The sequence below is a fragment of the Phodopus roborovskii genome, unplaced genomic scaffold (genome assembly GCF_943737965.1).
Source record: "Phodopus roborovskii unplaced genomic scaffold, PHOROB, whole genome shotgun sequence".
NCBI lineage: Eukaryota > Metazoa > Chordata > Mammalia > Rodentia > Cricetidae > Phodopus > Phodopus roborovskii.
In genome coordinates, this window is record NW_026126487.1 from 4,759,921 (window position 1) to 4,787,249 (window position 27,329).

Here is a 27,329-nt window from a genome sequence, read left to right on the forward strand (position 1 = left end):
CTACTTACTAAATATCCAAAGAAATCAGAACTGTTAGATAAAGAAACACCAGCCTCAAAAGTTTATCAAAGCACCCACTGTTCATTATATCAAAAAGGGAATGGAACAAAGTGCCCATTGACAACTGGATGAATAAGGGGAAATGTGGCATTTATTCACAGTGGAATATTATTTAGACATGAAAATAATGAAATTCTGTCATTTGAAGCAACTGGGGAACAGATCCCAAGTAAAATAGTTCAGGCATAGAGACAAATATCACGTATTTTTGCTAACCTATGAAGGCTGCAGACTTGATCTCAGATAAATGGAGACTAGAATAATGAGGTTACCAGATCCTGGGAAAGGCATGGGGGAGGAAAGCAGGGGAAGGTATAGCTAATAGGTAAAGTGAAGCAACTGGATAAAGCAACAACTTCTGCAGTTCATTGGCACAGTAAAATACGATTGACAACAATTAACTGAATGGTTCAAAACAGCCAGTAGATAGGATTTTGAATGTTCCCAACACAAGCAAATGATGTATGTCTAAGGTGATATGTATGCCAATTACCTTGATCCTACCATTCTGTGCTGTACATGTGTGTCAAAACATCACACTGTGCCCCAGAAACATAATTACTAACTGCCATAACAAATTACAACAAAGACTGGCAGCTTAAGCCAGCATGGATTTATTCTCTAACTGTCCTGCAGGCCAGCAGCCCAAAACATACTTGTTAAGCTGAAGTCAGGAACAGGCAAGGCTGCTTCTTCCTGCAAGCCTTATCCCAGTCTCTGCTTCTCTGACCAGTCACTGCTCTTTTATAGTCAAATCTCCCTCCATCTATTTCTTCTAAGAGCATTTGCAATTGCATTTAGGAGCCACTCTGAAAACAGAACAATCACAAGAATGTCACTTTAGTTTAATCTCATTGGTATAGTTCTTCTACCATATAATTAACAAGTCACCCGTTTGACAGATTAGGCCATGGGTGTTTGGGGAGGTTGTTCAGCCCACCCTGAGGCATCTATAGCATCATTCATCTGCAGAACTGAAACCAGCCATGTGGGCAAACCCCAAACTAGCAGGCCAGAACTGTTTTCCTCCCCGCTTTTGGTAGGAACTACAAAGTCTAAGCTGTCCAGGGAATGGGAGATATGAAATACTGGGGACACTAATGCAACCTTCTACGCAGAGGCAGGTCACTGAAAAGGGCTTGCCTTTGGCCATAAAAGATGGCATGAGAACATGCTTGGAAGAAACTCAGAGACAAGTCAAATCTGATCAGGAAGAAAGAAGAAAAATTACATTGATTAATACTAAGAGTGAAAAGAAGAAAGTCATATTCCGCATCATGTGTGAGCTTTCACTCGTGCTAGGTTCTCCTTTCTGTGGGGAGACCAACACTCTACACCCATGTCTTCACACACCTGTGATGCCATGGAAAAGGAAACACTTAGGTATACACGGTTGTGTTGCCCCACCACACCCGCAGCTGTCAGTGGGGAGAGAAGCTCAGTGTGCGATGTGGCCTGACTGAGACGTGGTTATATACAGGCCATGCATTCCTCCAAGTAGCCAAGGGTGTGCGTGTGAAGGCTGAGGAGGATGGAGCTGAGCTGGGGGCCTGGCAAAAGGGAAACCTCACCCTGATTAGTAGTTTTAGTAGAGTGATGAAACCAAAGCCAACATGAGGCTATGAGGCTATGGGAGAGGAAAAAAATAAACAGGAATGACTGGCAGGTTTTCATAAAAATGCCAAGGAGTGGGCTTTCTTTTATTTTGGACAAGAGAAGAAGAATCTGGCCACCTCTGAAAGAAAACAACGGAAGAGCAAAGTGAATAAAGCTGGAGAATGAGGTGGTATGAAGAGATGATAATTCATTAACCATCTTTGCGCGGGCACACTGCCCCCAGGATTAGTGTAGTGGCTGGGAACACAGCTGAAGGATAGCCCTGAGAGACCACTCTCCCCTCTTCCTTGGTCCCTGTGGGAGTAGAGAGGGACCAAAATCCTGCTGTGTTACTTTGGTATTCTCAAAGTTTGTTTAGAAAGAGTTTTAGTTGGCTGTAGGGGCAGAGAAGGTGAGTTTTCCCCTCTAACCACCTTGACCTCACACTGGCACTAATGATGTGTTTGCTCATTAATATGTAAAGGAGTTTATTCACTGTGGCTTCAAGTTCTTAATAGTCAGTAGAGCAGTCCTTGAATTCGTGTATTAGCAATATTCTTTCCAGTTTCCCGTAGAACACAGTAGGGTATGCTATCAGACATAGGAGAAATTAATAGACTATTTTGGGAACAGATAGATTAGTAGGTGTTCTAGGATCTCTGATGAAGGATGGAACCCAAACTTAGGTCCTCAAACCTTTAGCTTCCATATAATATGGATGCTTCAACTCAATTCAGCAAACCTGTACCAATATCCGCTGTGTGCCTGCCACTCTGCCAAGTAGTAAAAGTTCAAAAGTAGGTGAGACTAAATTCCTGATCCTTATAAAAAACAACTATATTCATCAGAACTGCATCTTTTGCATTCACCAGACCCTCAACTACACACAGGGAGGTATGTGGGGCTCCCTGGGAACACTGCCAAGCTGGAAAAAAAAATCAGGATTTGCACACGAGGAAAGAGGGGATAAATACAGATTTGGGTATCTGACTAGTCAGTGTCACAACAACTGACTCTGAAATAATATTGGGGGCTACACCAAAATGAAAATAAAATGTTATGGAATCAGAAAGAAAGCAGAGGTGGAAATGGGCAACTGATCCATTAAGCAGGGATTCTTCATGGTGGTGCGGACAGCTGAGCAAAGATAAGTGAGAACAAACAAGCAAGAGGAAATGCCACAAGCTTCTTAAACCCCAGGGCTTGGAACTGGCACATCATCGCTCTCACTCCTCTTTATTGGCTGCACCAGTCACATGGTCACACTCACAAACAACAGGAGAAGAATATTTTCCTCCACCCTTTTAGAAGAAATAAAATCTAAGCTTTCCAAGGGACAAGGGGGATAAGACATGGGGGACACTGATATAACTTTCCACACTAAGATGTGTCATTGAGAGCAGCTCTATCAACAATGTAAAGAGTGGAAGTGAAGGAGGAAGAAGGATGGGTAGAGAAACGAGCCAGGATTATGACACCACAGATGTCCCTCTTACTCTGTTGTACATTGAAAATATCGTAAGTGGGAAGTGTATTAATGCGACTAACCTAGCAAATAGCACAGCTTAGCAACACACAACACCCCAGAGTATCAGTTGTTTGCTCTCGTGATCTCATGGCTAACTGGAGCAACAACTCAGTACTGCTGCCCGGCATTTCATGAGAGCATCATGCCACCAGCCCAGGAAGAGATCAAAATTCAAAGTTCAGCTTCTACTGAACACATAAGAGCTTTTGCACCTTTGTGAAGTCAAAACATTATCAGATGAACCACTTTAAGTCAGGGACCATCTGTGATTCACTTAGGAGATGAGGAAAACATGGTATTGGCAATGGAGGGGAAAACAAACAAGATGTTTTAACTGCCCCTCCATGGGAAGTGCTTTGGCTCTGAGAAATGACTAGATGAAAACCCGTCAATGGACACTGCCCAGTGAAATTGATTGAGCTGCACAGAACTCTCAGTTGCTAACATTTCTTCCTCAGGTTACAAGTGACATGACTGTTTATCTTCGGTCTTCCCTCCTAGGCAGGATAATTCTTTGCTAGAAAAGTCTGAAAGATAAATGTAAGTGTGTGGATGGCCACACAGCATGAATCATAATAGAGCCATTGCCGAGGTCAGAAGGCAAAACAAAACTTCTCCCTCGATAGCTTTCTCATGTGCCTCCCAGTCGGTGGTACTTCCTCAGCCACACGAATAACTCAGATTATATTCCCCTCACTATCCTGTGGGTGAGCCTTGTCTCATTGGATATCTTAGGGTTCTCAGTTACACTGATTCCTGATTCTCAGGTTGGATACAATTGGTTGCCCAATGTTTACCTTGAAGATCTTTGTCTTTGTTCAGTTACCCTGACTGTATCACACAGTCAAATGTTATTTACTATTTCCCACATACAAAGTACTGGTTGGACTCAGTAGCCATAGTGCAATGTCTTGGGTGAATGATGATAGGCTAGTTTGCCATTCTGTCTGGTAGTGTCAACCATGCTGGCCAAACTAACTCCATACCTCCATGTCTGATGTAAAAGCACTAGTCAGATCTCATATTCTTTTCATCTTTGTGAGAGCAATCTCTCTCTCTCTCTCTCTCTCTCTCTCTCTCTCTCTCTCTCTCTCTCTCTCTCAGGCTGGCACCACTTCTTGTTAGCAGCTTTCCTTGGAAGGTATCCCCAATGGGGGCTCCAATGAAATCCAGGTTGCACCTTCACAACTTCAGACAAGACCCTCTCTGGGTCTCCATGCAGAAACTTGATGTTTAGAACAGTGTGAGCCATGAAAGAAGCTTGTCCCTACATTATTCAATTGTCTTCATTGGTGTTCTATTGCTGTGAAAAGACACCTTGACCATGGCAGTTCTTATGGTTGTGGAATAATCTTTTGTACACTGTGAAAATGTCACTCTTATTGGTTTAACAAAAAGCTGAATGGCCAATAACTAGGAAGGATTTCCAGGCACAGAGGATGCTGGGAAGAAGAAAGGCACAGTCTCAAAGAGACACCAGGACACAGAGCAAGCAGCATAGGCAGTTGAAAGTAAAGGTAACTGAGCCACATAAAAGAATATAGATTAAAAGATGTAGGTTAAATTAAGTTACAAGAGCTAGTTAGAAACAAGCCTAAGCTATTGGCCAAGTTTTCGTTATTAATAAGAAGTCTCCATGTAGTTATTTGGGAGCTGGCAGGCAAGACAGAAAAATCAGCTTACACTCCTATAATGGAAAACATGTAATTAGGGATGGCTTAGTTCAGAGGTTTAGTCTATTATCATCATGGCAGAAAGCATGGTGGCATGGTGCTGGAGAGGTAGCTGAGAGTTCTACATTCAGATCAGCAGGCAGAAGTTAAAAGCAAAAGACACTGTGCCTGGCTTGAGCATTTGAAACTCCAAAGTACACCTCCAGTGACACACTTCCTCCAATAAGACTACATCTATTCCAGCCAGGCCACACCTCCTAATCCCTGCATGTAGCACCACTCCTTAATGACCAAGCATTCAAATATATAAGCCTATGGGAGCCACTCCTAGTCAAACCATCACAACTGTTAAATGTGTTAGGGGGTTGGCATCACAGGAATTTTGGAGATGGGTTCAAATGCTAATCATCCCATTTATCAGTTAATGAGATATGGAAGGCACTGAAAATCATTTAACTAGTTGTGTGTGTGTCATGAGAAAATCATTTGCATGGAACAATGGTTGTTAGGGTCAAATAAAATAATGCAGAACACAATGTTTTAGATGCAGTAGTCTGTGCCATGTCCAGATTCCCTTTCCCTCTAAATGGAGGAAGGGATGACCTCAGGTTAGAAGGTAAGAAGTGATACTTTTATTGTATGTGGCATTCAATTCTCAGAAATGTAGTTGAGGGGGATGTTAAGAAACAGCCAGTTTAGAGAAGAGAATTCAAGATGGAATAGATGAACACTTGGATATAAGAGCAGAGAGGCTGGGAGATGATTCCATGGGTAGAGTGCTTGCTATATAGCATAAGCATCTGAATTCAGATCTCTAACACACACACAGAAGTTGGGGGGGTGCTTGCCTGTAACCCCAGGGGAAGAGGATGGGAGAGGGTGGAACCACCCAGCTGAAATGGTACACTCCAGGTTCAGTGAGACACTGGGTCTCAAAAAGTAAAGTGGAAAAATAGCTGAAGACAACATCCAGACATCGACCTCTGGCCTCCACACATACCTGCATGAGCAAGCATACTACTACCTTGCAGGAAAGCATTCAATGAGAGCTTTTTTTTTGTGGTCATTGCTGTTGCTGTTTCCCCCATGCTACCTGTCTTGGCACAAGTAGTTTCCTGTTACACAAAAAGCATGAGATAAGAAGTAAGTGCTGAGAGTCTACTTGAGAGGTAAGATCTTCTGACTTTGAGAGTGGAGGAAAAAGCAGCAGAAGCCAATTGAAAGGTTACACTAAGCGAGTATTATACACTCCATGAGGTCATGTGTGACTTTGCATCGTGAGCCCTGGGGAGATGTGGTGTATCACTCCTTCAGTGTGCTTGTTTGTTCTCAAAGGATGTTCTTTTGTTTTTATTAATGTTGTAAACTCCTTTACTGTTAATCTCTCCCCTACTTCCATCACCCCCATATTATGCAGTGTCCAATCTTTCATGTCCTAGCCCTTTCCCAAAATAGGTGCAGGCAGCTGGGAGGTAAAGGTAAGACTTCAGGCTGAACTCACTTTTGGCTCTCCTTCCCCCAGCCTGGAGCCAGGAAGGCATGGTGACAGAGGGATGGAGAGATGGATGGCACAAGGGCCTGAGAAGATGGAATCAAGAAAGGTGGTACTACTTGAGCCCGAGTCCTGCTTTTCCACACTTGATCCCTGTGTGTGTGAGAATCAAAACATGATGGACCAGCCTGGGCAGGAACAGTCAGGCCCCAAGGATGGCTGATCCACACGTCATAGATGCTCTTGTTGGGAGGTACTCCCTGGGAGAGGGAATCTAGATCAGATCACAAAGCAGGTCCTGGGACCCTTAGGGTTTAGTACCTATGCCCCAATGGGCTAGACTGGTTGAGGATGGGCACTGAAAACAAGAAGTGGGAGATAGTGTTGCCAAGGGCATTACTACATTGGGAGTATAGATGGGCAAGTAAGAGGTGGGTAGCTGTTCCCACAAGGAAGCTCTGTTCTCCTGATGGACACTGCATGGGATCTGAGAAAACTCTGAAGTAAGTGGATGGGCCAGGTGCCTTGCTCTAGGGAAAGGGGAGAAAGTCTGATGACTTCCTCTTGGGAAGTCTCCCCCTCTCTTCTTGTAGGACCAGGAATGGAACAGGGGTGGGGAGGCACAAAAGCTTCTCAGAGGAGTTAGGAGGTACAGTACACACCCCTTCATTTCCCTTAGACCAGGAGCCTACCTGCCTGAGTTGAGCTGCTCTGTCCAGCTAGCACAGGCTGCTGGCCATATTCTTTCCCAGGGTCCTCTAGCAGGCACTTGATACTGAAACCCTCCCTGGATGTAATGTGTAGGGGCTCAGGTATTTGGCAAAGGCTCTGTGTGTGCCCTGAGTCTGCCATCATTGGTACAGGGCAGTATTCTGAAGGAGAAGCACCTCTGCTGGGATCAGACCCATGTCCACTGCCCAGAAGTTGCCCTTGGCCTGAGGCTTCACAGGGTCCTCGAGCACGTTGCAGAAGCATCCATTAAAGGAAAAGTGGTGGATGGAGCCCTTCCCGCTCTCATAATTGCCCCTGAAGAAGAGGGACACTGCCTGGACCTAATGGATGATCTAGCCCAGCTCCAGCCTGTGGAAGGATATGACCTGAATTATCAAGGCAATCATGGCCAAGTACAAGCAGGAAGCATGGTCATGCCATAGGTACCTATTCTTCCTCCTTTTGGGGGCTTCAAGGGAGACCCTGCCTTTGGAAGACTCAGATGAGAGCTGTCAAAAGGCTCCATGCAAGGGAGGCAGCTCTCCACAAAAAAAGACATGTTGTGAATCTGCACCTTGGACCAGTCTGAGAGAGGAGGCAAGGGTCGGAAGGCTTTTGACTTCCTTTCGTTTGTTTTCCATTGGCAGAAATGTGACAACTCCAAAAATTAACTTCCTTCCATTGCTAGGTTAACTCATCTGTCCCCTTGGCAATTACTTGGGATGTCAGGTCAATATAACCCACATCAGAGGCAGGAGTGGTAAAGTCTCTAAGAACACAAGTACTTAACCAGACCACATAGAAATAGCATAAGGAGAGGGGAAGTTCCTGGAGAGGCAATAAAGGGACCTAATAAATGAAGCCAAGTAGACCCAAGCTGAGAAGTGGTTGTAGAACTTCTCAGTGATGTCCATGAGTAGACTCTCAGAAAGGTAGGCACAGTGGGGGCTGAGGTGGACACTCAGCTGAGGATCCAAGAGACTAGGGCACCAGAAGAATCAGAAAAGGTGCATGAGAAGTATCCTATATAAGACTTATTTATTTGTTGTCCTTTGGTACCTACTAGGTACCAAGAACCTGCTAGACTGTGAGAATTAAAATAAATAAGTAAATAAATAAATTAATTAATAGATGCATTAAGTCATGGCTACCTCCCCCAAAGACACTCATAGCTCTATAAGTATACCAGAAACAAGAGCAATCATTACGCTATAAAATGAAAATCCACACTATTCAGCTGTATATATAGTCAAGGCATAATAAAGAGATACAATGGAGAAAGTGTTACTGCTGCTTCAGGTAAGCAAAGGAGCCCAATGATGAGGGCTGGACTCCTTCACGAAGTGGTGAATGTCACATCTCTGAGAAAGTCACACAACTGTTGGCCAGACACAAAACTAATACACCCCTGAAAATATAAACACACCCAGAAGGTGAACTGGATGACTCTTAAGGTCATCCTGGTTCAAGAGCTCTAAATTCTTGTATTGCATCGACAGCTGCCCTCCAGAGACACGGAGCTCAGTTGGTTAGAAACATGCATTAAATGTGTAATTTGAGGTTCCCATATAAACTGACAGCGTGTTTTGAAGTGTTACTCCAATTAGTCTAACTAATAAAAACCAGGAGTCAGAAAACCTGAAAGATCAGAGAAGCAGAGGAGCAGCCACAGCTGCTTCCTACCTCTTCCATTCCTCTGTCCGAAAGGGCCTAGATCCTCTCTCCACCTGGCCTTACTACTTCCTGTACAGCCCTCCAGACCTCTATGGTTTACTAGTGGCTGGCTCTGCCCTCTGATCCAAGCAAGCTTTATTTGTCAGAACACAAATAAAATATCACATAACACAGTCTTATTTCAGTTTTTCTAAAACCACACCTTAGACACTACCCACTTATATCATAAAAGCATATGCCTTTGCCCTGAAGCGATAGAATGGCAAAGGTTTACTGACTACCTCATTACTTCTGCTTTGGAAAAAACAGTTCATATCAGCAAGGGCCAACAGAAAATAAAATGTAAGCCAATATGGCAACGAAATTGTAAAGATCTCTGAATTAACCTTTTTAAAAATACACAAAAATATATAGAATTTTTATGCATTCGAAAAAGTTGGGGCTGGAGAGATGGCTTTGTCAGTAAAGCATATACTGCACAAGCATGAGGGCATGAGATTAGCTCCTCAGCAGCCATGTAAAAAGCCAGGCACAGCAATGAACACATGTAATTCTGGCACTGGGAAGTAGGGACAAGATCCCCAGGTCTCACTGGCCAGCCAGTTTAACCAAAGCAGTGATCTCTAAGCTCAGTGAGGTACTCTGTCTTAACTACTATGGTGGAGGGCAATTGAGGAAGATATCTAATGCCCACTTTTGACCTTACATGAATGTACACTCCAGTCCTAGTACCAACTTCTGGCTTAGTTATTGTTCTATTGCTATGAGGAGACACCATGACCAAGACAACACTTATAAAGGAAAGAATTTAATTGAGGATTTCAGAGGATCAGGAAGCAGACAGGAAGGCATGATGCAAGAGAAGCAGCTGAGGAGTCTACATCCTTACATCCTGATCTGCACTTGGTGGCGGGGGGGGGGGGGGGGCTGGGCCCTGTGTCCTCCTCCAACCTGGTGTGTTGGTTCACATCTGTATCACTCACACTAGTGACACTAAAGCAGAAGGGTTCTGAATTGGAGGTCAGCCTGCCTGCATAATGAGAACTTGCCTAAATAGTTAAAGACATCAAATAATATATTTTAATAAGTTAAGAAATATGCATGTTGTTAGATAAAAGAGTTTAGTGCAAAATATCAATTCTTATTAATCTATAGGCTCAATGTGTTTCCAATAAAAACCATCCAGAATACTTTGAAGGAATTTGAGAACTTGGTTATAAGATCTATAATTCTGACACAAAGAGGAAAGTATCTATACTATATGAAAGTAAGATTATATATATTACAGTTTTGTTTTTTGAGACAAAGTTTCCATGTGTAACTCTGGCTGTCCTGGAACTCAGAGATCTGCCTGGCTCTATCTCCCCAGTGCTAGGGTTAAAGGTATGTGCAACTACTTCCCAGCTCAAAATATTTTTATAAAGATACAGAAACAGGGTGGGGGAGGTGGCTCAGCTATTGAGAGTGTTTTTCACTTTTGCAGAGGAGCCAAGTTCAATTCCCAGCACCCACATGAGGTGTCTCACAACTTCCTGCAACACCAATTCCTAGGGCTCCAACTCTTCTGGCTTCTGTAGATGCCTGCACTCATATGTACATACCCATACTTATAATTATACTTAAAAGTAAAGTAAATCTTTAATTTAAAAATACTCAGAAGCAGAGTGATCACTAGAACAGGATAGGGAACTCTGGAAAAATGCCAGTAAACAGGAAAACATCATGAGCCCATGAGAAGAAATCCTAGCAATTAGTGAATATGAGAACTAAAAGCATGGAAACACATGAAAAAAGGGAGGGGGGACTTGGGTCAGTATTCTGCATAAGTGGGACATCCAGTTAACTCTACACTCAACTGAGTTAGTGCAGAAAAAAAAAAACTCTATGCATCCCTTACTGAAGATAGGATCAGAGTCTCATCCTTAAATAGGACTCCAAGGGACAAGACAGGCACTATTTTTCTCAAGTCTAAACCAGTATCAAAGAAGAAAGTGTCCAAGAGTTCTTAATTAGTTTAACCATCTGTGGCCTGGAGCATTAGGGTTCACGAGGCTCCTCCATGTCTATTTCTCTGGGATGGAGGAAATTACTCAGGAAGAAAAGGCTCTGAGTTAAGCAAAGCCCACTCCCGACTGACTGATGTACTACACAGATGACCTTTGACACATAACCTAGGCCCTGGGATATAAACAGAAAGGAAGTGAAGTGATATCATGAAGACTCCACCAACTTCCTTCTACTGCATATCTTGGAGGTTCAATTTTTAAACATACAGAATGCTAAAGTTTGGCTGAAACTTAGAGTGTAGCAGTCTCTATCCTTTGTCCTTTGTCATGTTACTCCATGGGGTTAAAAAAATCAAGATAGTATGAAGCTAAACACACTACCAATTGGGAATGCTATCAGATCTCAGATTCCCAGTTCAGGACTTCCCATCTTACCCTGAAGCTACCTTAGATTTTGCCAAGAGTCTCCTTAATCCAGCACACTAAATACATTCACTCTCCTGAGCAGAAATTAAATTCACACTATAACCTGTATTCGCCTCAAATTTACGTCTTTTGATTCATGAGATATTTAGTGAGTTTATCAAGGTTTAGACCCCAGCAAGTGTACTCAAAAAATTCAACTAATGCTCCAGCTAACTCTCTGTTTCAGTTTTCAAAATGTCCTGCCTTCTAGTCCCCAGAAAATTTCCACACATGAGTCTCCCTCTCTGTTCTGGTCTCATGCTTCCTCTCCACTCCTGTAACTGTGGAGGTTCTCACAACAGGCAGACAGGCCAGTGCTCAAGCTGGAAGATGTTGGAGTTACAATTTTAGAGTTGGAAGAGGACATGGAATTTACAGGTGGGGAGAAGGAGGCACAAGAACAGTTGAGCGGTCCAAAGGCTATATTCTGATGTTCTTTGTTTCTTTGTCATAACTGTATTCAAACTGTTTCTATCAGAAAGCAGAGGGCTTAACCAAGTGAGATCAGAACCATGGTGACCTGAACTGCCACAGAAATACAAGTGTGTGTGTGTGTGTGTGTGTGTGTGTGTGTGTTTTAAACAGTGTATACAGATGCTACTGGTCCCCACCCATGTTCTTAAGCCACCACAACTTCAGCACATTCCAGCCCAGTTCCAACCGCTTTTGTGTGCCTCTTTCCCATCTGCCTTAGCCTAAGCATCATTAACCTCTTGGGCTGGGCTAGTAAACTCTCGATTCCCAATAGCCCTAGATCAATGACTGACAGAAAATGATGTATTCATACACTGGCCTCATCCCCTTTAATGGGAGAACATTGAGGTATGCTTTTTACTCTGGTTCAGTTTCCCCCACTGGATTTAGCTCCAGAGGGAAGTAGCTGGCTGGGAAAACACCCTGTCTAGTTCCTCACATTCCCATTGTACTCCCCACTCTCCTGCTTGTACTTCCTACACCTCCTATGGATCTACTTGTACTTGAATTTGAGCCACAGGATCTATGTGTAGAGAACTCAAAGATTGCTTCTTTTAAGAAATGTGAATTCCCTTTGACCTTGAGAATGAAATGCACTCTCAGGTAGGCTGTTATGTTACTGTTTAAAAAGGGGGGGGGGGTAACTTCAGCAGCTTAAAAACTTTCTCCAGTTCTCCAGTCTGGGAAAGTTGGGTGACTTCTCAACCTCCAGATGGCCATGCTGGGGTGCTCAACTCTACCATCATGTGTCTCTAATATCTAATATCTTGGATTCTATCCTATGAGGAACATGGAGAAAAATTAAAGTGAATGGAAAATTTTTAGACTTACTAAGAGCCAAGACTGGAAGTATTGCATATTACTTCCTTCAATATGTATTGGACAGAATTCTGTCACATGATCTTACTGAATGCAGGAGAGTAGTGTGTATAACATTTTGTGTGTCTGGGGAAAGTAAGGAGCACAGTGAAAACACACTCTTGTCTGTACACCTGGATTTCAGCACAAGGACTGAAACTTATAATTGTGGACTCTGATTTGCAGACATCACCCCAGCCAGGGAGAAAGAAGTACTGCCCAGGAGCAGTAACCCTTCCCAGCCTTTGTCCTCCTCTCCTGAAGCTTCAATTCCTGTTGACTGCACAAAGCCTTGGATAGCTCTCAGTCATTTACTTAACATATGATATTTGAATACCTTCTATGTGCCAGGCTGTATGCTGGTCACTGAAGAAAAGCCAGGTATTAAAGTGAGTGATGGTTGTGGCTGCAGCAATGAATGTTTCTGCATGTTTCTTGATGAGCCTTTCCTCATCAAGCAGTAGGAACTAAGATCTATGTTACCAGCTCTCCTAAAAGCCCTGGGCCTTCCTCTGGCCCCAATTCTCTACGCTGAACCATTCCTGAGTCTGGACTTGTGCTAAACTAAGCTCTCGGGGGTCTACTGAGTTACTCCTTTTCCTCTGGGACTGCATCTCTTGAAACCTAGATGGTATCTAAAGATTTCACCATTATTCTGACTCACTCTGACTCACTGGTCAGCACACTATGGCCCACAAACCAAATCTAGCTCCTTAGCACCTATTTTTTTCCTAGCTTGTGAGCCATGAATATTTTCTTACATTTTCAAATGGATGGAAAACACAATTAAAATAAAGAATATTATTTCAGGACATGTGAAAATTATATGAAATTCAAATTTGACTGCCCATAATAAAGCTTTATTAAAATATAGCTATGCTATTCATTTACATATTAACTGTAGCTGCTTTCACATACATTGAAAGATTTGAATATTTGCTGACAGAGACCATATGGCTGATGAAGCCCATGCTGTTTATGGTCAGGACCTTTACAACTTCTGTTGTAACTAAAGGTTAATATTTCTTCAATTATGAATGAAGACAACTAAAGATTAATATTTTCTTCAATTATAAATGAAGACGTTTTAACCAACAGAATTCTCAGATGTCCTCAGTTGCCACATGTCTTAAAGATGTCACTTTGTATCACTTTTCAAAATTTAATAATTGTTAGAGCATTAATTTTTGTCATTTTTTCATAAAGGTCTTACAAAGCTTACATTGGGCTTAAATTTTCTGAGTGGCCAAGGGTAACTTTAAACCGATACTTCTACATCCTCAAGTGCTAGGATTACAGCTGTGTACCAGCATACCCAGCATATATGGTTCTGGGACTTAAACCCAGCACTCACACAGGTTAGGGATACATTCTACCTGCTAAGTTATAGTATCATTCCTAGACTTACTATTTTATCCAACCACTCTAAAATGTTATAAATAAATAAATAAGGGCTTAAATCAAGAGATCAACTCAGTGACAGAGTTCATGCTTAGCATTCTAAATTCAGTCAACAAAGATAAATAATAACAACAAAGATAAATAATACAAACACACATTATTATATCATATAGTTGCAGGTTTTAAAAAAACATTTTTACAAGCATTCTCAATATGACTACAATCTTATATGTTTTGGCTTGAGCATTTGAAAAACAAAAAAAAAATTAAATTGCTTTGGCCAAGTCACAAGAATAGTCCAGTAGCCCCAGAATTTGGGGGGGGGGGATGGCTAGTGCAGGAGGCCCATTTGAGTTCATAAGATTAAAGCTAACCTGAGCAACATCATGAATTCTTATTGCATAAAACAGCTACTTTGCAGGAGAAAGAAAGCTCATTGGTCAGCATCCCAATTCCCAGCCCTGGCCTGCTCCACACATCTACTTGTATCCCAGCTACTCTCTGGGAACCCAGATTTTTTTCCAGAAACACAGCTTGTGTGACTTCTCCCATCCCATGTTATTACTTGACATTTGGAATTACCAGAAGAACTCATTTCTTTCCTCCAACCCCATTTTTGGTTCCCATCGTTGCCTAGATAATGGTCCTACCATGTCCTTTGACCTCCGTACCTTTAACTTCCCAGGCACATGTATCCAGAAAAAATCAGAAGAGCCTAAGACTGGATGGAGCTCACAGATTCTAACATAGACCCTGGATGCTCACTTCAGGACAGAATTGAAGAGGAAAATCAGTATCAGTGCCCAGACACTGGCACCATTGGCAACTCCCCACTTCCTAGGAGAACAGAAACTTTATGCAGCTAATCTATGTTCCCTGCACAACTAACCTTCACACAAGAAATGCCACATTGACTTCATAGGGCAGACCAGGCCTTCACTGACCTAAGCTCCACCATCCACAATAGAAAGGTCAAGGATGCACTCTCAAATAATCAAATGACTACATTTGATTATACAAATGGAAGTTCCAAGATAAATATAAACTATATTAATGATTTCACACAATATCCAAATCGGTAATGAAGTTAAGATCATAAATATTCATTTTTTTTTGTTTTCTTGTGCGTATGTTTATCCATATTATGCATTGTCTATGTGTGTCCGTGTGTGTCCGTGTGTGTGTGTGTGTGTGTGTGTGTGTGTGTGTGTGTAATGTGAGTTTTCTGGCCCAGCAGGTCCCACTGCCCTTGAGCCCCAAATAAACACAACAGACACTATAATAATTATGAAACTGTTGGCTGGTGGCTTGGGCTTCTTATTGGCTAGCTCCATCTTAGTTATTAACCTATTTCTATCAATCTATGTATTGCCACGAGGCTGTGACTTATTTTACCAAAGAAGGGTCTGGACCTCTCACTCCTTTGGTAGCTCACATGGTGACTGCTAAACATCTCCAAAGAGAAGAGAGTGATTTCCTGTTTGTCCCTGCTTATATCCTGGTTCTACCCAGCTATGTCACTTCCTGTCTGGCCAATCAGCCAATCAACATTTTATTCATTAAGCAATAAGAGAAACAAATACACAAAAGAACATTCCCCATCAATATGTGAGTGTGCTTATGTCATGATGTGCACATGGAGGCCAGAGGACCCTCTCAGCTGTTGGTCCTTCCCTTCCACCTTGTTTGAGTCGGGGTTTTTCTTCTTTGTTGCTACATGTGCCAAGTTAGCGGGCCAGCTCCCAGGGATTCTTCTATGCCTCCCTCCTACCTCAGCACAGAGGTTGTCTAAAAGCAGAGGTTGTCAAAGAACCTCTTTGTTGTTTGACAAAGAACTTCCTGATTCCCCAATTCTGTAATAATAAGTCTCTTCATAGATCTCAGTACCTTTCTGGAAAGGAGAAACCCCAGGATTGTCTTGAAGAGAAGTTGAGCTTGGTGATGATTAAGAATTCCAACATCCATGGATCAGGTGTGGTGGTACACACCTTTAATTCCAGAATTTGGGAGACAGAGGCAGGCAGACTTCTTTGAATTTGAGGCCAGCTTGATCTATCTATAAAGTTCCAGGCCAGTCAAAGCTACATAACCTGTCTCAAAAATCAATCAATAAATAAAATTACAACCTCCAAAAGGCTGGTGATGTAGCTCAGTTTGTGTTTACCTAGCACTCACCCATCTGCTCCACCCTCAGGGAAATCACTTTTAAGGATGCAATCCATGGTTTTAGTGAACATCTTCAGGGTAAAGACAGGAAGCTCTAGACTCAGGGATAGTCAAACAGCCATCAAATTTCCTGGGAAAACCTAAACAAGTGAGATGAGTTGGTCACATGACCTTATATTCTGTGGGGGGGGGTGCCATTTGTCTTACTGGAAGATTTCAAATAAATCTCAAATTCTTCATGATTAGAATTTATTTTTATTTTTTTAGACAGGGTCACTCTAAATAGCCCTGGCTTTCCTATAACTCAATATATAGATCAGGCCAGCCTTGAACTCAAAGAAACACCCCTGCCTCAGGACTGATGTGCTTACAGGCCTGCCCCACCATGCTCAGCTCAACTCAGATCTCTTTTAAGCCATCCACCCAAGCAAACTCTTGAGTTCCTCTGATGGCACTATGCCCCGAATGGTGTGCCTTTTCTTTTCTTGCTTTGATACACACCATTTCACTTCCCTACTGCATTTCCAAGAAACTGTCTCACTTCGCCCCAACTATTCTGTGAAAGAGTAAAGAGAACAAGTAACTAAAGTTAGGCTAGTTTCCCTAACTGGCAGCATCTCAGACAGAAGGGGTGTTTCAAGGCCATTGGGTGAGTAGGCAGGTGGTCTAATTCCCTGCCTTGCTGCCTGAGACACCTTGCATCCTCCCAGCATTTCTTATATCACGTACCTGAGTTCTAGCCTCGCTTGATCTTGTCAGAGCAGTTTTAGTGTTTCATGGATAACACAAAGTCACAACCACAAAGTGGCCATTGTTACAAATAAGACACTGATGTGACTTTAAAGATGGAATAATTGGCTGGTAGATAATGAGCCTGAAAGTGGGCAATAACCCTGTGCACTAAAGGGGATAATAGTATTGATCTGCCTGCTCAGGCCTGTTGGGAGGATTAGCTCACTGGCAATTGCAGAGATCTTCACCATGAAGGAACATAAATGATGGCACATTTGAGATTCACCTCTCTCCCTTTGGGATGATTCTTCTTGGAGTGGGTTAAATGGCTGTCTGGATGTCATGGCAACCAAGGTCAGCCTGATGGAGTCTTCACTCCTAGATTCCATGTGAAGTTCTGTATTTTTAACCCAATCATAAAGCAGGCATGTCTTTCTTTGAGAACAAAAGTCCAGAGGGAGAGCATTTAGCTTTTAGGTTACTCTTAGGAAAGAGGAGCATAGAGAAACTGCTATATGCCTTCAAAGACTTCAGCTACATCGAGCATTCTTATCTGTCGCTTCAGAAAGCACGGACAAAAAAGTCACCCTAAAACAATTAAGGATGGATGGTAGCAACTCAGCCTACTGGGGACAGCAGAGAGGCCACCCAGGAGGTATGGATTTTGTGGTTCTGACTTAGCATTCTTTTCACTGCCACTAGGAGAAAAAAATCAGCTCCCTCTCACCCTCTTCCATAAGCAGCCCATCAGGAAAGGGCTGTTTACACAACATCTTTGCCACGGTAGTCCGTTCTCAGTGCTGTCTCACCAGGGTTCTGATGTTTGTATGGGCATCGTGTGCTTGCCAAGCAAGCCTTTCTGATTTCTGCCAATATTTGTGCTGAGCCATGCACTCTGTCCCAAGTCACTCGTGAAAAATAAACAAGTGAATGAAATGATTTATTCAGGGTCACACAGCTTGAAAGGGGCAGCACTGAGATTATCCCTGTGCCTCTGACAGCAGCCCACAACTCTTATCTATTCACCCATTCTGTCACCTGCGTTTTATTTTCTCTGTGCTCTAACCAGCTAAACTAAGCATGCACTTGGCCCTAGAAACTGCTAGAGGAAGGCTGTTGTTGAGGCAGAGGGTACTTCGGCTGGACCTCAGGACAACACAGCCTTGTCTGTATCCTGAGAATACATTTAGGAACATGTAAGAATCTTTTGACAGAAAAGTAAAGCTCTCCTTGGTATTCTAGATACTTTCATTCCTCTCCCATCCCCCCAATCCCTTCCTCCTCGAGGCATTTGAAAGAGAAAGATTTAAAATTGCTTGGAAATTGAAGCAAGATTGCCTGGTTATTGATTCAAATTCTGCCAGATCTGACTCAGACCTGTCTCCCTTGTTACTGCCACCGGCTCTGATGGCTAAAGAGGGATTTTGAGGATTTGGCTTGTAATCAAATGACCCAAGAATCCTTCCTGCTTCCTCACTCCGACACAGAGAAATATAATATTTTCCATTCCAGCTGAGCTCTTGCCGCCAGGATGATAATTGGGATTTCAATTGGTCCCCCTGCAGTCAAAATTTTTGCTTCTTGTATCTTAACAGAAAACAATAAACAACATTTGAGCAGCCACAGGATAACGAGATGGGTTTATCCAGCTATGTGATGGATGTGCACAATGAGGGTAGCCCTCATTGGAATCACTGCTACTGATCTGTGATAGGGACTGTGCTGTGGCAAAGAAATCCTATACTTTGTGTTATTGTCCTCATAGAAAAATGATCCTCGGTCTGTTGCATCTTACAAGAAAAAAACAAGATATTAGGTAGACAATAAGATAACAGTAATAGCAGCCTGTTTGTGTGTTAACGGGTTTGAGAAATAATCATACAGACCTGAATCTACCTATTTTCGAGGCCCTTTAACAAATTTTCTCTGCTTGGTTTCTATGGAAACTGGAGACTGCATATGAGCTAGATATGCTCAGTAGTCTTTCTAGCAGATGTGACCATTTCAGATTTCTCTAGGTGATGTCATATTTTAACCACTAAGATTAAAAGAAAAGAAAATTCATGTACAATGCTCTCTGAATCATTGATGAGGAAGGTCAGTGTTGACAGTCACTATCTGCTAGACACTTGCTATGTTCTGGAACAATGTTAAACATTTACAGACCTTAGCCGAGTCCTCCTTGTGGGTTCGTTATCTTTAATAATTATTCACGGTACCTCCGGAAAAATAGAAACCTCTCTAGGTCTGTCCAATACAGAAACTGAATACAGGGACACAATTGTGTATGCGACAGAAATGCTGAGACACCTGAAGCTGTGAGGCAGCTCAGTGAGCAGCAAACCAAGAAGATGCCATCAACCCTGAGGCTAAGGAGCCAATGAATGAAGATAGTCTGTACTGCCCTAAAGCCAAGACCAAGTAAAAGCAGCCACAACTGCCATGGAGTCATCACATAGGAGTTGAGAACATGGAGAGGGGCTATTTGGTAGTCACTGGTGGAGACTACAACCAGTACACCACAGGAAGAAGAAGGGATGTCTGCCACCTCTCTTCCTCCTATCCCAGTCATAACAGGGCCCAACCTTACTTAGCTTATGAAATCAGGCATGCTCAGGGTAGTGTGGGCACAGGTCTGGCCTTCCCTTTCTGTTGCCCTCCTACCTTCTGTCAAGACTTCCTATTGGCTAACCCCACAAAAGGGGTCAGGCGACAAGAGGTCCATGAAAATAAACTCTCACAAGAGAACAGAGAAATGCAGAGATGGACTTAAAGACAAACCAGCCGTTGACTCACAAAGTTACTATACTTATTTCATAGATGAGACCTGAGAGCACAAAGATAATTTTCTTTATAAAAAAAAAAATAGCAAAGTAAGCACGCATGCCATTAGCCACTTTATGCTATCTCTCTGAAGAAGGCAACTTCTTTATGGTATCCCTAGATTGTGTGCCCTTCACATAAATAAGCCCAGTTAAACATCAGTTGGAAGAGACTGAAATCTGAAAGCTACCCATCTGTAGGGTTCTAAACATTTATGTATAGTTACAATTCCAAATGATTCATCCTGATGTATCCAGTCATAAAGGTATGAAAAGGACCACTGGATTACTGGTAACATGGATTTGGGAGTTTGGAAGAGTCAGGGCTAAAGAGAAACCTCACCTCCTAGCTCATCTGCTGGAGAACTGGACTTCTAATTATAATGTGTTAGATTGTTATAAAGAGATGATAGAGAGAAAGGGTAAACATGCCCAGTTCCTATTTTCTCTTCTCATGCTTGACCATCTGCTACTGCTAAACTAGTAAGAGAAACACATAAGGAAAAAGCTAAGATTTCTACGGACTTCATTCTTTTCCTGAAGTGGGGGGGGGGTAACTCATTGAACTGGGGACACCTTGTCAAAACATGGAGAGAAATGTTTCATCTTATAGGAAGGTTTGACCTCTATTGAAGTAATTAATATTTTAAGACAGCATAAGTAATTCCACTCTTAGGCATATACCCAAAAGATACACATTCATACAACAAGGACATCTGTTCAAATATGTTCATAACAGCATTATTTATAATAGCCAGAACCCAGAAGCAATCTAAATGCCCCTCTACTGAAGAATGGATGGAGAAAATGTGGTACATTTACACAATGAAGTACTTACTCAGCGGGGGGAGGGGAGAAGGATGGAATCTTGAAATTTGCAGGCAAATGATGGAACTAGAAGAAACCACCCTGAGTGACAAAACCCAGTAACCCAGTGACAAAAAAGACAAACATGGTATGTACTCACTCATATATGCTTTTTAGACAAAGATCAAAGGATCACCAGCCTACAATCCACACTGCCAGAAAAAAAGGAAACGAGGAGGACTCTAAGAGGGACACACATGGTTCCCTGGAGAAGGGGAAATGGACAAGATCTCCCAAGAAAATTGGGAGCATGGGGGAGGGGAGAGAGAGTTAGGAGGAAGAGGAGGGGAGAAGTGGGCATGAGGGAACAGGGAAGATTGAGTCAGGGAAAGAATAGAGGAGAACAAGAAAAGAGATACCACAACAGAGGGAGCCAGTATAGGTTTAAAGAGAAATCTGGCACTAGGGAAATATCCAGAGATCTACAAGGATGACCCTCAACTAACAATCTAAGCAACAGTGGATAGGATACCTTAAATGCCTTTCCCTGATAATGAGATTGATGACTATCTTATATGCCATCCTGGAGCCTTCATCTAGTAGCTGGTGGAAGCAGAATCAGATACCCACAGCTAAACACTGAGCCTAACTCTTGGAATCCAGTTACAGACAAGGAGGAGTGATGAGTAAAAGGGTCAAGACCAGGCTGGAGAAACCCACAGAATCTGTTGACCTGAACAAGGGGGAGCTCATAGACTCCAGTCTGATAGCTGGGAAACAAGCACCGACTCAGATTCCTTAAATGTGGGTGTTAGTTGGGAGGACTGGGCAGCCTATGGGGCCTCTGGTAGTGAATCAGTATTTATCCCTAGCATACAAATGGACTTTGGGAGCCCATTCCACATAGAGGGATATTCCCTCAGCCTAGATACATGGGGGAGGGGCTGAACCCTGCTCCAAATGATATGACAGACTTTGAAGACTCCCTATGGAAGGCCCCACCTTCGCTGGGAAGCAAAAAGGGGATTGGATAGGGGCTGGTGGGGGAATATGGGAGGACGAGAGGGCGTGGGAACTAGGATTGACATGTAAAACAAGCTTGTTTTAAATTTAAATAAATAAATTATATGAAAAAAGATTTTAATATAAGGATTTTGGATTTTTAGTTACCAACAATGGAAGGGAACATTTTAAATAAATGGCTGCACGTGTTTCCCTTTCAATTCATATCATACATGGAGGAACTTCTATTGGTAAGGCCAGCCCTATCTACATTAGAAGATGAATACACAAGTGTCTTAGTTAGGGTTTCTGCTCCTTTGTTGGAACACCACAACTAAAAGCAAGTTGGGGAGGAAAGGGCTTACACTTCCACACTCAAGTCCATCACTGAAAGAAGCCAGGACAGGAATTCAAACAGGGCAGGAACCTGGAAGAAGGAGCTAATGCAGAGCCATGAAGGATGCTGCTTACTGGCTTGCTCCTTTCCATTATAGATTTGCATAAGCATGGCCACTGATAACCAAGCAACATACCAACACCAGGCTGTCTAGAAATCTTCTCTGCCAAAGATGTTAATCCAAAACTCTTCAATTTAGCTTCAGGCAGATCTTTTTGAATAAGGGCAGAAAGAAAACATTATTTGCCAAAATAGCAAAAGAATCATCTCTAGGCCACATATTAATAGTCTTCTTTGAAACCTCTTGAGCCAGGCCCCTACAGTTCAAATTGCCCTCGGCACTACTGTCGTCCATGCTTCTACTAGTATGTTTCATTAGTCCCCACTTAAAGTATTCAACTGCTTTCCTAATCCAGAGCCCCCAAAGTCCACATTCTTCCCAACAAAAGTGTCAGGCCTGTCACAGCAATACCTGAGTCCCTAGTACCAACTTCTGACTTAGTTAGGGTTTCTGTTGCTTAAAGAGACACAATGACTATGGCAACTCTTAGAGAGGAAAATATTTAATTGGGCCCAGCTTAGGTTCAGGAGTTTAGTTCATTATCATCATGGTAGGAAGCATGGTGGCACACAGGCAGATGTGGTGTTGGGGAGGTAGCTGAGAGTTCTACATCTTTTTATTTTTCATTACATAATTCTTTATTAGTTTTTTGGGGGCAATTTCACAACATGCACTCCAGTTCTACACACCTCCTAGTCCTTCCATATCTGGCCCTCACCCCTGCCACATCCCCAAAAAAGGAACCCCTCAATTAATTAAAAACAAAACAAACAAAAAAACACCTTGCTTCTCTGTCTTTCCCACCTCTCCAATACCTCCAACATTTGTCCTAGTGACAGTGGAAGCTATGGTGTATCATATAATATACCATTTAGTTCAACCATTCCCACCCACAAATATTCACTGCAGTGAGTCATTGGTCTAGTTCAAGGCCTGTGGCCTCTGGCACACCCTCGTCACTGAACCCTCACCAAAATTCCTCTTGGATATGCTGCTGTTGCTCTGAGTCATGGAGATCCTGTGGCTATTGTTCTGTAAGACCAGTCCCTTCATGGGCTCCAGCAGGTCATAGATAAGGTAGATGTTAGGATGTGTCAACCCAAAGCCCAGGATGTGGGCCTGGGTAGTAGCTGAGCTGATCAGTCCAGGCCACTGGGACCGCCCCATCCCCCTCAGGTGAAGGACAGAACCAGCTCTCCCATGCCATCAGGGCCATATATTCCATGCCTGTGGTGAGGGGTTGGGCCATCTCTCCCTAGTGCATGGGCCAGCTTTCCCATGAGGTGTAGGGACAGTTCTCTTGCTTTAGTGTCCAAAGAGATTCAGGGCCAGTGAAGGGCAGAGACAACTCAGCATGGCCCTTGGATTTCAATATGCATGGTTCCAATGGCACACTGTGGTAACACAGACATAGACTCCAACTGCCAGCAAGGACCATGAACCTAAACATGGCCTTCAGCAGCAGCCCAGGCTTGGATGACATCATGGCCCCAGGTGTCTGTTCAGGCCACTCATATTGGCATGGCCCTGGTGGCAGCACACCCCTTGGACACCAGGCCGTTGACTAGACCCTGAGCATCTCTGTAGCCTATGATGATGACATGGGTCGTACACATCAACATAGATTGCAGCTGAGCTAGGACCATGGACATGATCCTCAAAAGCAGCCCAGACCGAATGTCACTGTGGAGCCAGGCGACAAAGGAGGACACTAAGATAGGCATGGCATGGACCAGTGGCAGGATGACCTTCAGACACCAATGAGGCGCCATGTAATGACTTAGACCCCTGGCATCAGTATAGCCTGTTACTATCTGTAACAGGAGCCATGGTTATCATGATATATCCTGGCTGTGGTAGGGCCACAGACACAGACATGGAACTCAGCTGCAACCCGGGGCCCAGATGGTCACTATAGTACCTTGTGGAAGCACGGGCCACTCAGATCTGAATGGCTCCAGCTACATAATGACCTTAAGATGTCAACATAGCCTCAGATAGTGGCCCAGAACCCACAGCTTTGGTGGTAACAGGAGCCATGGATGGCCCTATGCTTCAGCCCAGGCCCGAATGTCACCATGTCCCTGGGTGGCAAAACAGGCCAATCAGATCATCATGGTTCCAGCAGCTGCATGGCTTTTGGACATCCAACATGGACTCAGGTGACTGACCAGACTCTGAGCATCTGCATGGCCTTCAGTGATTACTGAAGTCATAGACATCCACACAGACGCTGGCTGCCATAGGGCCACTGAAAGTTCTATATCTTGATCTGCAGGCAGCAGGCAAAAGGGGACCCTTGCCCTGGCTTGAGCACTTGAAACCACAAATCCCAGCTCCAATGACACACATCCTCCATCAAGGCCATACCTCCTAATAGTTCCACTTCCTATGAGCCTATAGAGACCATTTTCATTCAAACAGAGCAAGGATGCTCTGTCTTCCTCCACAAGAGATCCAAAGTTAATCATCTATGAATGGGGGTTTAATCCCACTGAAACCCAAAAACTATTGAAGTAAAAGGGGTCTAATGTTCTCCTTGAAAGTTTGAGTTTGTATGGACCAACAAGCTAACTTTGATCTCAGAAATCAAGCAACCTCTGGGAACTGAGATAGCATGCAATCCTTTCTGCCATCCACCCCTTCACCTACAATGTTTGCCAGAATTACTGAAACTGAAAGTAGCTTTTCTAACATGGAATGGATATTTTAAGGATGAAGAAGTTTCAAGACCCACTCTCTCACCATTGATGCAAAACACATTTAAGGACCAGAGTATCTGTAGGTCTTTCCAGATATGACTAATGAAAGAGAAAGCTCACAGCCTCTACCTTCTCCGGGCTTCCTCAAGGGATAGGGATAGGTATATAGAGCCTGATATGAATGAAGTACTAGTAGAACTCTGAATGCCAATTTAGGAATGAAAGTTCTTCCTCCAGAAAGAGAAGCAACCATGGTGCAGTTTTTCAAAGCTGACAAATGCCACACATTATAGAACCTAGAGGGTAATGCTCTTGCTAATGACCTGCCTGATGTCCCTTCATAAGGCATTTTCCTTTGTTTTTATGTTCCCAACAATTTCTTCATAAACTAGCCCATTTATCTAGCCTATCTGGCCAAATTCACTTTCTTATTTTTAATATAGTTCAGAAAAAAAGTTTTCCTTCAGCATTACAACTTACTATTTATATTGAGGTATCTGTTTTTAGGGCTGTGGTCAAAGATGGAAAATCTTCTCAGATGCCCCTTTTCCATGAGAGATAAGAGAGTGCTTGTGATGTGATTAATCTTCATTCTGAAAGAACAGTGCCCATCACTTGCTAATGTCCTTGTTTCTTTGCACTGGGTGACTTAACCCAGAAGACAGTAGGATTTCCCTAAATGCCACACGTATACCCAGTAACCCCAAACTAATGCATCTTCCACTCAACTTCTGCTTAGGAGTACAGTGAATATACAATAGTCACTATACAGCCACATAATAGAAATGAATATTGAAAAGAGGAAAGTAGGTATGAAAAGAGACAATGGACCTCGTGAAAATATTTTTCTTTGGCAATGTTCACAAACATGAGACCATGTAAACACACTGCTAGAGCTCTTTCTGATCCCTGAGTTGGGGGGGGGGTATGCAAGTGAGGAAGCCTGAAACATAAATCTAAACGTTTTCAGTTTTGTAATTCATTTACCTCTGAATTCATCATTGGCATAATTGCTATTATTGTTGTTATTTATTGGGAACTGCAAGATAAACACAGAACTTGGAACTTGGAACTTGGAACACAACAGACTGTCGGTTGGTTGTGTGTCTTACTATCTTGATCACCTCTTGATTCTAGAAGGCTTCCTGGAGCAAGTGGGCTTTGTGTTAGGTTTTGGAGACTATTCTTTTACTTTAAACACATAACTGTGTCTAGTAATTTACTGGCAAGGGTATACAGTTACAAGTTTTCAGGACATAGAAATCAAGGTGACGCAAAAGTATTTGATAAATTCATATTTGCTACCATGTTCAGACTAAAAGGAACATATTTTGATGGTTTAGTTTGTGGTCAACCCAATTTAGTTATTGAAAGTCTAAGAAGTGGCAGAGAAGTTTTTCTGGTGTTGTTCTGATTTATGGTTTGTTTATTTGTTTGCTTATTTAAAAAGTAAGAAAGAACTACAAATTTACTTCTTTAGGAAATTTAGTTTCTGGCCATGTTGATGAAGTGACCTCTCTATCTATATCAAATTACCCTACAGAAGAAAGATTTCTGGGTAGATATATACAACATGAAAGTTAAAATCGTTCTTCCCCCGGCTAGTGAAAAGTAGAGCTCTCTTTATTCCCTCATGAGAAAGTGGCTGATCTCAACCCACTGAAAAAGTCCAGATTTTCCTATGACAAATTCTATGGAAGGATGATCTGGGACAGAGGACAGGTTCCTGCTACAGGTAGCATGCAAGGCTCCCTGAAGGCAAATTTGCTGCCAAAGCTCCCCCATCAACCAGCACTGATACCCTGCCCTCACCTACCCCTGAGCACACATGTCCACAAAGATGCCACCAGTCTTGGTGTGGAAGAAATACATGATCATGAATGAATTCTGTCCATGGTAATACTGGCAGGTCTCTGAGGTTCCCATGTCCATAAACAAACCTGTCTTCTCAGGCTGAGGATGGGAACATCCATGAACCACGAGGACACAGCTGTGAAACTCCTCCCCCCACTCTTAGCATTGTAGCTGAGACTAGGTGACAAGAAGGCCAGGCTGGATAGCAGGGCAAGGAAAACAGAGCCTCCCCCACCACACTATGCAAGTCAAACCCTCTGCTGCTATCAAGCTGCTCCTTGCAAGAAAAACCATGCCTACCATCAAACCTGCATGCTTTCCTTCCACTCTATAGACAGAAGTCCACCTCGGTACCCATCTACAACACCCATAGTGGGTTTCCAGACCTCACCAGAATGGCCATTTCTTCTTCATGACCTTCCATTTGTTTTTAAGAAATGAATTACTTTTTACGGTAACTCATAGTCAGTTATGTCTTCTTCCACTCTGCTGGTTTCTGTTTCTGTCTTTTCTATGTTTTCTAAACATTTACTGGATATAATAGTTGACAGTTGACCAGAATTGAAATCATATGGGAGACACACCTCTGGCTTTGTCACTGAAAGACTCTCAAGGGGATTGTAGCAGTAGAGGGAAGATCCACTCTGAATGTGAGAGGCACCATCCCATGAGCTGAGGTCCTGGACTGATTAAAAGAGGAAAAGGAGGAAGCCAGCCAAGCCTCAGAGTTCATCTCACTCTGCTTCTTGACAGAGGACATGTGTGACCAGCTCTGTCACACTCCTGCTACCATTCCTTTCCCACCACGATGGACTACACCTTCAAACTTGGAGCCAAAGTAAACCCAT

The 27,329-nt window shown here is 42.9% G+C and overlaps 1 pseudogene; it reads right to left on the reverse strand.

Moving 5' to 3' along the window:
* Window positions 1–1,867: 1,867 nt before the first annotated feature.
* On the reverse strand, window positions 1,868–23,092 carry LOC127230034 (forkhead box protein H1-like; annotated as a pseudogene).
* Between the last annotated feature and the right edge of the window lie 4,237 nt (window positions 23,093–27,329).